At 42.9% G+C, this 9359-nt stretch overlaps 1 protein-coding gene across 1 annotated transcript in view; it reads right to left on the reverse strand.

The window, feature by feature from the left end:
• Window positions 1–4895, reverse strand: part of LOC126191349 (lysosomal acid glucosylceramidase-like) — a 195643-nt gene extending 190748 nt beyond the window's left edge. Inside the window, exon 1 of the mRNA XM_049932188.1 lies at window positions 4760–4895. The gene's annotated coding sequence lies outside the window, so the exon portion shown is untranslated. The remainder of the gene's footprint in view (window positions 1–4759) is intronic.
• Window positions 4896–9359: the final 4464 nt, after the last annotated feature.

Raw genomic sequence — 9359 nt, forward strand, 5'->3', positions numbered from 1 at the left:
TAGAAGGTGTAAGTCAACTACCCTGGCCAGCAAGATCTCCGGATCTGTCCCCCATTGAGCATGTTTGGGACTGGATGAAGCGTCGTCTCACGCGGTCTGCACGTCCAGCACGAACGCTGGTCCAACTGAGGCGCCAGGTGGAAATGGCATGGCAAGCCGTTCCACAGGACTACATCCAGCATCTCTACGATCGTCTCCATGGGAGAATAGCAGCCTACATTGCTGCGAAAGGTGGATATACACTGTACTAGTGCCGACATTGTGCATGCTCTGTTGCCTGTGTCTATGTGCCTGTGGTTCTGTCAGTGTGATCATGTGATGTATCTGACCCCAGGAATGTGTCAATAAAGTTTCCCCTTCCTGGGACAATGAATTCACGGTGTTCTTATTTCAATTTCCAGGAGTGTAGTTTGGACAGGAAGAGATTATAAGGTTTCGAAATGTGGTGCTACAGAAGAATGCTGAAGATTAGATGGGTAGATCACATAACTAATGAGGAGGTATTGAATAGAATTGGGGAGAAGAGGAGTTTGTGGCACAACTTGACGAGAAGAAGGGACCGGTTGGTTGGACATGTTCTGAGGCATCAAGGGATCACAAATTTAGCATTGGAGGGCAGCGTGGAGGGTAAAAATCGTAGAGGGAGACCAAGAGATGAATACACTAAGCAGATTCAGAAGGATGTAGGTTGCAGTAGGTACTGGGAGATGAAGAAACTTGCACAGGATAGAGTAGCATGGAGAGCTGCATCAAACCAGTCTCAGGACTGAAGACCACAACAACAACAACAACAACAAGGAGAAGATTATTATTACGCAGAGCCTGTGAACGAGAACCTCGAAAACGGCGAAGCTGGTCGATGTGTTCATGCTTTATTGTCGTGACCACCTACGAAAAGAGGTAGGACAGTGAAACTACCTCTAGGCGTTAAATAGTTGGACATTCACGACTCTTCACAGAAAATGGGGTTAGGAGAATTGTCTGGTCTCTAAAGTAGGATAGATGGTGATCTGAGACATCTTTGCCGAAAGAGCACAATACTGGTCACGCACAAGTGTTTCGGAGCTCACCGTTCATCGATTACTATAGTGCATGGAGCTCCACAGGAGAGCACCCCTGTGTGTTCAGATGTTGACCCAACGACATCGTGAACTGCGACTGCAGTGGGCACAGGAATATCGGGATTTGGCAATCGATCGTGTCGGCTCTTCGGTTGAATCACATTTTTGCTACAATGGGTTGCTGGTCGTCTCCACAAACGCAGTCATCGGGGTGAACTACGGCTGGAAATGTGCTGTGCGCCACGGACGCAGGTTTGTGGGAGCAGTGTTATGCTTCGGGAGACATGCTAGCCGGCCGGAGTGGCCGAGCGGTTAAAGGCGCTACAGTCTGGAACCGCACGACCGCTACGCTCGCAGGTTCGAATCCTGCCTCTTGCATGGCTGTGTGTGATGTCCTTAGGTTAGTTAGGTTTAAGTAGTTCTAAGTTCTAGAGGACTTATGACCACAGCAGTTGAGTCCCATAGTGTTCAGAGCCATTTGAACCATTTGAGACATTCTCCTGCGCTTGCGCGGAATCTGTGGTAGTAATAGAAGACAAGTTGACAGCTGCGAATCACCTACATCTCTTCGTGCTTGATGTCTTCCCCGACAGCGGTGTTCTCTTTCAGTGGTATAGCTGTCCGTGTACCTCAGCCGGAGACGTTATAGGAGCGTTATAGTGAACTCACGTTGATGTCTCGGTGACCAAATTCGCCTGATGTACGTCCTGTGGAACCCATCTGGGTCGCTATCGGCCGCCATCACTGCGTACGCAAATCAGCTTCCTGTCATTTATGCGAATTACATGACCTGTGCGTAGACATCTATTGCCATATGCCTCCACAAACCTACCACCAAACTGTCTAATCCCTGAGACGCAGAAACAGGGATGCATTTCGTCCAAAGACGGAGAAACAAGCTGTAAAGCATGTTGTCATAACGTGTTGGCTCATCAGTGTATACTGTATGTGGTATTGCTTTACTGTCACTGTACGATTCTCTCTCTCTCTCTCTCTCTCTCTCTCTTTCTCTTGTGTGTGTGTGTGTGTGTGTGTGTGTGTGTGTGTGTGTGTGTGTGTGAAGAGAGAGAGAGAGAACTTACACCCATATTGAGTTGTAAATATGTGAACACTCTACAGAAAGACACAAGCTTACATTCACTAAACATAAATCGATTAACCTAATGCCATACATGAGTATAATCTAAATTTTTTTGAAAGAAATGCATACCTCAATTTGCAAGAGAAGGAGCATGTTTCTGTATTAAACGGTAAGTAGTGCTTGAAAGCATCTGAATTATTTTCTGAAGTATAGAAGTTGACATATATGGCCTACTGTTGCTGTAGGAAGATGATTGTCTCATGAATACGGCTCATCCGTAGCGCGTTTTTTGCCAGTGTGCTACTTAGACACACCCTAATTTCCACACTAAAACAAGCGTTAGACGACATACTTTTCCATAACAAAACTGATACTTGCTCATTTATTCATTTCTGGCGAAAAAAATCATAGGCTATTTGAAGGTTTTCGTGCAATAAACCTTACCAGAGTCACACTTGTTGTAAGACAGCAGATTAATTATCGCAAGTATGTTTACCTATAAGGTGTAAATTTTAGCTTTCTGCGAGCAGTAGCAAATGTAAGATTCTGTAAGAATCAGTTGTAACAGTAAAACTAATTCAGAATAAATAAAACTCCAGTATACCGAAAAACCTCTGCTATTTTATTATACTGAAAATTTCTTATTGAAGTATACGTTTTTGAAAAAAAAAAGTATTGCAACAGCAACACACAGCTTTTTATGCTTGTTGCACCAGTCTGATATTTGTTCGAGATTTTTAGCTCAAAGTTCGTAATTATTTAGTCATACAACCTTTTGTTAGCTGTAGTAATGTTAAATAACTATTATCATTAAATTAACACACTGCAAATAAATATGCCGCTGCAATGTCACACATCCGTTATTTAATATCTTATGTACTTCGCAAAATAGCTGCTTTACTTAGTTTTCATGGTAGTGATAATATAATCATCAGTAACGTCTTAAAAACATGACATTCTTTACAAATTCGATCGCCATAACGCATTTACATGACTGCTGATTTTCCACCTCAAGTCATTCCAATGCAACGACTTCTGCGCAAGTAACGTTCGTAGAGGTAATGCTTGCCGCCTTCCATCATCCGAGACTCGTGACGTCACAGTCGAGCTGTACGGCCTTGTCATCTACGTGACGTTGATACATCCCGATGCAGGATCTCATGCAACAAAGCTCTGCGGTGTTCATATTTTGAACTTACGAAAACCTGATATTTCTTTACTCAAAGAGTACATGAAACAAAAATGTGCTTACGGGTGTAGTTTGGGCCATCGATTGCAGTATAGCATAGGTAGCGGGACGGTGTGTAGATTTTCGCGCAGCTTTTGTTTTCCACTCCGTATAGATTTATTAGTTTTGGCATTTTGATTGTAAGTAAAAACGTGTATCTTGAAAATGGAAAAGCGGGAAGAAAGAGAGATTTTCCCCTGTGCCGTTAGGGTAGTGTTTGCAAACAACTCCAACACGACGCGCTTTGACAAAAGGAAGAATGCGACTGAAAAATGCAACTCACCGTCGGCAGCAAAGCAGATCCGTAATCCACAGGGTCTATAAATATTTAAAGCGTCTTGTAGGCAATGACGATGAAGTGTTAGCATCTACAAGCACGCTCGTTAGGAAAGATTAGAGGAAGGTAGAGTCAATAACGATGATATCAGGAAATGCTGTGACATGACACCGAAAAAAGCAACTATTGCAAGAAAAAAACCTAGCTACAGTTTGTAGCGTTGGTTAATGAACTATCCAGCGCATGTGTCGTTTCACTGAAGTACATATGATGGAATTCGAGTCAAAGTGGGGGTCTTAGGTCTTAAGGTACCGTTTGCGAAAGGGACCAGGCTGATTGTTGTGCATATGGTGTTAGCGAAGATGGTTTTCTCAAAGATTTCATAAAAGAAGCAAGTTAGAATACTACCACCATTCGGAAACGAAGACAACCAAGTTTGTGCAAGTATGCATTTTCGTTAGCTTGCTAATTTGCGTGAAACACTAGTACTATAGTATATTTTACTCTGACATGCGATATGCGTTTTTGTCAGTGATTTACATGCATTTGCACTGCAAGTGTATCTTTGGGATTGGAATTATTATATTCTTCTTGAAGTCTGAGGGTATTTCGCCAGTCTTATACATCTTGATCACCAGATGGTAGAGTTTTGTCGGGACTGGCTCTCCCAAGGCCGTCAGTAGTTCTAATGGAATGTTGTCTACTCCCGGGGCCTTGTTTCGACTCAGGTCTTTCAGTGCTCTGTCAAACTCTTCACGCAGAATCATATCTCCTATTTCATCTTCATCTACATCCTCTCCCATTTCCATAATATTGTCCTCAAGTACATCGCCCTTGTATAGACCCTCTATATACGCCCTCCACTTTCTGCTTTCCCTTCATTGCTTAGAACTGGGTTTCCATCTGAGCTCTTGATATTCATACATGTGGTTCTCTTTTCTCCAAAGGTCTCTCTAATTTCACTACAGAAATGTAATTATATTATTTCTGACCAAAGCAAAAACTGTTACAACGAGTAACAGAGGTGCATTTGACGGCCTGGCAACAGCGCACCAACAGCCACTCGCCAATAAGCCTGACCAGAACTATACTACAAATTGTGATGTACTTACCAATGGCACTGCCAGCCGCCGACTGATCGTGGCGAGAAACTGATGGCAGTAAGCTACTGCAAATACTTCCACACCGACAGTGGTCTGCCGTGGCTTACATTTAAAAGTAGCGCAGCAACTGAAGCGCTCACCTTGACGTCAGGACTGCTGGGCTTTATCTGCTTAATGTGCCCGTCCAAACAATTACAAAATCGGCCGAGTTAAGTCCATACGTCATACAACAAGTTTTCAGAACAGCTTCGACCGCAATCGCTTCTAGCTCCTACAAGGTCGAGAAAAAGGCTCACACTTTTTACCCATAGAGATAGTAGAGCCTACTTGTGACGTCCTCGTCATAAACCCAAATCACTGGCGACAGGTCTCATTCATTGCGAGGCTTGCTGTGTTCAGATGATAGCCAGGCAAGACGCTTTCTGGATGGAATGACAAGACAGCCACTGAGCCTATCCCAGACAGCTCACCAGGACTGCTGCTGTTTCCGCGTTATTACCAGAGAGCATTAGCGAGATTATCACTTTAAACAATAATAGTTTATTACTATCAAATGCCCACATAAATTGTGTAATGGCTAAGCTGGTGTAGACTGACTAGTCATTATAAACAGCCCATAACTATTTATTGACCGGACCGATGGTTGCGTCAGATGTTGCATGTTCTGACATGTTAGGGGTGAACATTTCCAAGTAGTTCCCAAGAGAAGATTCCAATTCACTCTTAGCATGCTCTGACGCAACCATCGGCCAAGAAATTTGGGGTTCAGACACTTGTGAGGAGGGACACTTGTGAGGAGGGACAGTTGTGAGGAGGCCCGGCCGAACAGGTAGCGGGCGGTCTACAGGGGCACCAAACAGGTTGCGCGCCGCAGTTCAGTACTGCTGTGGATTTAGCGGAATATACCAACAATGAAGGTGTAAGTTATTGGCGGTGCGTAATTGAAAAAAAGAAGTGTAAAGATAGACTATCCACCAGAAACAACTTAGTTTTAGGTGAAGGCACCCATACATGTATTCCGGACGTCGCGGTTAATGAAGTGCGAAAACACGTGGCAAACGCCAAAAGGCGTGCAAAAGAAACGGACACTTCAATTTCTTCTGTTTACGCCGAAGAAGTAGGGCCGCTGTTCAATCAAAGATACGACAACGTCACATCACTGCCGTCAAACAGGAGTAAAAAACGATCGCTGCAAAAAAAAAAAAAAAAAAAAAAAAAAAATCATGGGATCTACACAAGATCCGACCAATGCTGCAGGAATGCTCTATAAAAACACGGGAGAACGGCCGTAAGTCAGTAACATCTTGCCACGATATTTCGGCACAAAGTCTTTTGGCCGAAATGTCGTGACAAGATGTTACTGACTTACGGTCGTTCTCCCGTGTTTTTGTGGAACAGTCAGTACGCCGGGAAAATTTCAAACATCACAGGTGTAGGAATATTTCTGTAAGAACATCATTTGCTAATGAATGATGGGAGCAAATTTTTACTTGCAGATGACAACAGAGTACCAAATGATAGGATATTGGTGTTCGCCAGCGAAAAGGGAAAATCCTGGTTACCGACTGCAATTCGTCCTTTGTCGATGGAACGTTCAAAAGCTTCAGCAAGCAGTTTGGGACAGTTATTTATTGTTCATGCCGATATTTCTAGTTCTGAGGAGGAAACAAACACAGTTCCAACCGTGTACGCCTTACTACCCAATAAAAAGCGAGAAACGTACGATCGTAATTCGTATTCACATAAGATTGTGTTCCGCTCTGGCTCACATTCCATTGGACATGTTAGATGATGGATGGCTACGGATTCAGGAGAGCACGCCAGATAATGAAAAACTGCAGGATTTTTACGACTATTTTGCTGAACAATGGCTGGATAATGACGACACGCCAAGGGATATATGGAACTGCGCAGGAAGGCGTCACCGCACCAACAATGTTTCAGGATGGAATCGGAGGATAAATACATTAATTGCTCATCCAAATTTTTACTCCTTAGTAAAAATTCTCAGAGAGGACACAGAATAGACTCTCATGGGCACCAATTTCACCGACTAGTTTTAAATCTAGTTGGAAAAAGAAGATTTCTTACTTGCGTGGCCAATGCACAGAAATTACAATGAAAAGGAAATGGCTGAAGCTACAGCAATACTTGTAAATATTGAAATGGGGTTCAGTTCACGCCGATCACCCTATTGTAAAAATTGTAAATAAATAATCATCCTGTAAATATTGTAAATAAATACAATGGGGGACGAAGAGAGACTACCTCCTCGTGGTATTCCCTGGACACGACACAAAGTCGTCTAAATGTCTTTTGCAAATTGTAAAAGATTCACTAATGAAGTATGAAAAGTCATAGCTTTTCTAACAGTCACAATCAGCATTTTTGTGTAGAGGATTTTAGAAACAATGTCTCTTTGAGTGGACGACGAATACAGCTTGTTTCAATACATAAATTGCATTCCTTAATGCTAATTGCTAGCAGGACTCACATTAGACCTCGGTACACTTCCCTGCTTGGTACGGGAAAATTGAGGTTTATTTCGAAATAATTAAAGAAAAAAGTTTCTACTGAGAACCAAATTCTTTAGTTGGCTCCTCTTAATATATGGTAAAAGGTTGCCACTCCTATCATGCCAAATTTTGGGTGACGGGTTGAAAGCTGGAAAACATTTTCCGTTTCTATAGTTTCTGTAAAATGCATCGTTAAGTATGAGGTTGAGCGAAAATTATGCCCTATGTAAGATTAATCACAACAAAAATTCCAATGAAAAAGGTCTTACGCATAACAGTGCTGCAACTAATGGTTGACATGATATCGTGGGGGCAAAATCAGCTCAAATTTCTAATTTGACTGGGGCCACTCTTCCTTGCCCAAAAAAACTCTTGAAATAATGTAGCCTGGCTGCACTGGAGGAGTGCGAATGTCCCTCGGCAGCAGCCCGGGCCGGCACAAGCCGAGCGCTCGGTCACACCAAGCAGCAGCTGGTAGTGGCCGGCAGGTAGTGGCGCAGCATTTGCGACACACCCTGTGCCGGTCCCTCAGTATCCCGGATTTCTCACAAGTGTCGCCACATTCGAGTTTCACACAAGTGTCTCTTCTCACAAGTGTCCTCAACCCAGAAATTTTTGACTGCTATTTATAATAGACTGCCCAGTCGATACCGGGTTATTCATTAAGGGATTTGTGTAAGCATTTCACTGAAACAAATTTATTGCTAGTGTTCTAGCTCTATCCATGCTGCTGTTGAATGCACTGAAGGAGAACAGTTAACCGATTTGATGTAAATGGATCATCCAGATGACTGGCTAAAGCATACACAAATTAAAAACTTTATTTTTCGGCGAAATCTGGTAGCTTACTAAAATCTCATCACCCCTTGGGGTAGCTTTACAAGGAGTGTCCCATCTTTAGGAGCCGGCCGCTGTGACCGAGCGGTTCTAGGCGCTTCAGTCGGGAACCGCGCAACTGCTAATGTCGCAGGTTCGAGTCCTGTCAAAAAAAATGGTTCAAGTGGCTCTGAGCACTATGGGACTTAACATCTGAGGTCATCAGTCCCCTAGAACTTAGAAGTACTTAAACCTAACTAACCTAAGGACATCACAAACATCCATGCCCGAGGCAGGAATCGAACCTGTGACCGTAGCGGTCGCGCGGTTCCAGACTGAAGCGCCTAGAACCGCTCGGCCACACCGGCCGGCTCAGATGTCAAGTCCCATAGTGCTTAGAGCCATTTGACCCTTCTTTAGAGTTAAAATGAAGAGGCATGTTCGAAAAGCACTGAATCACGTGCCAACACGTCATGCTTAGACACATTCAGTAAGTGGTTTTTATGGATCCTTATCCACGACTCAGTTTGGATCATCATATACAGTATATTATTTATCAAGTCAAAATCCCTTTTTTCTCAACACATACTAATCGTACATGGATGAATGAGGTATCGTTAGAAAAGGTTTTTGATCGGCTTCTGACATTGCATACCGATTTTGCTCTAAAACATTCTGTTTGTGGAAAATCGTAACATAAAAGAGACTTTTATGTATCATATGCAAAAGGGTTTCAAGGATACCTAGTTTCATTCCTATATTTTACGAAGCTAACTTATTAATCACAAATAATAGACTTCGTTTTATATCATCTTGTTAAAATGTCATTTTATTTGTTTTAAAGTGCTTATTAACTTGGGAATTTGTATACAGCATTGTTGTAGATAATAACCATGACTACCGCGGTACTGCATTATCTCTATCCGCTGTACAAGCTGACTTTTCTAAATGGACGTTGTTGTTGTGGTCTTCAGTCCAAAGACTGATTTGATGCAGCTCTCCATGCTACTCTATCCTGTTCAAGCCTCTTCATCTCTGAGTAACTACTGCAACCTACATCCTTCTGAATTCACTTACTGTATGCATCTCTTGGCCTCCCTCTACGATTTTTTCCCGCAACGCTTCCCTCCAATATTAAATTGGTGATCCCTTGATGCCTCAGAATTTTCCTACCAACCAATCCCTTCTAGTCAGGCTGTATCGCATATTTCTCTTCTCCCCAATTCTATTCATTACCTTCTCATTAGTTACGTGACCTACCCATCTGATTTTCAGCA

The sequence above is a fragment of the Schistocerca cancellata genome, chromosome 6 (assembly GCF_023864275.1).
Source record: "Schistocerca cancellata isolate TAMUIC-IGC-003103 chromosome 6, iqSchCanc2.1, whole genome shotgun sequence".
In the NCBI taxonomy this organism is placed as follows: domain Eukaryota; kingdom Metazoa; phylum Arthropoda; class Insecta; order Orthoptera; family Acrididae; genus Schistocerca; species Schistocerca cancellata.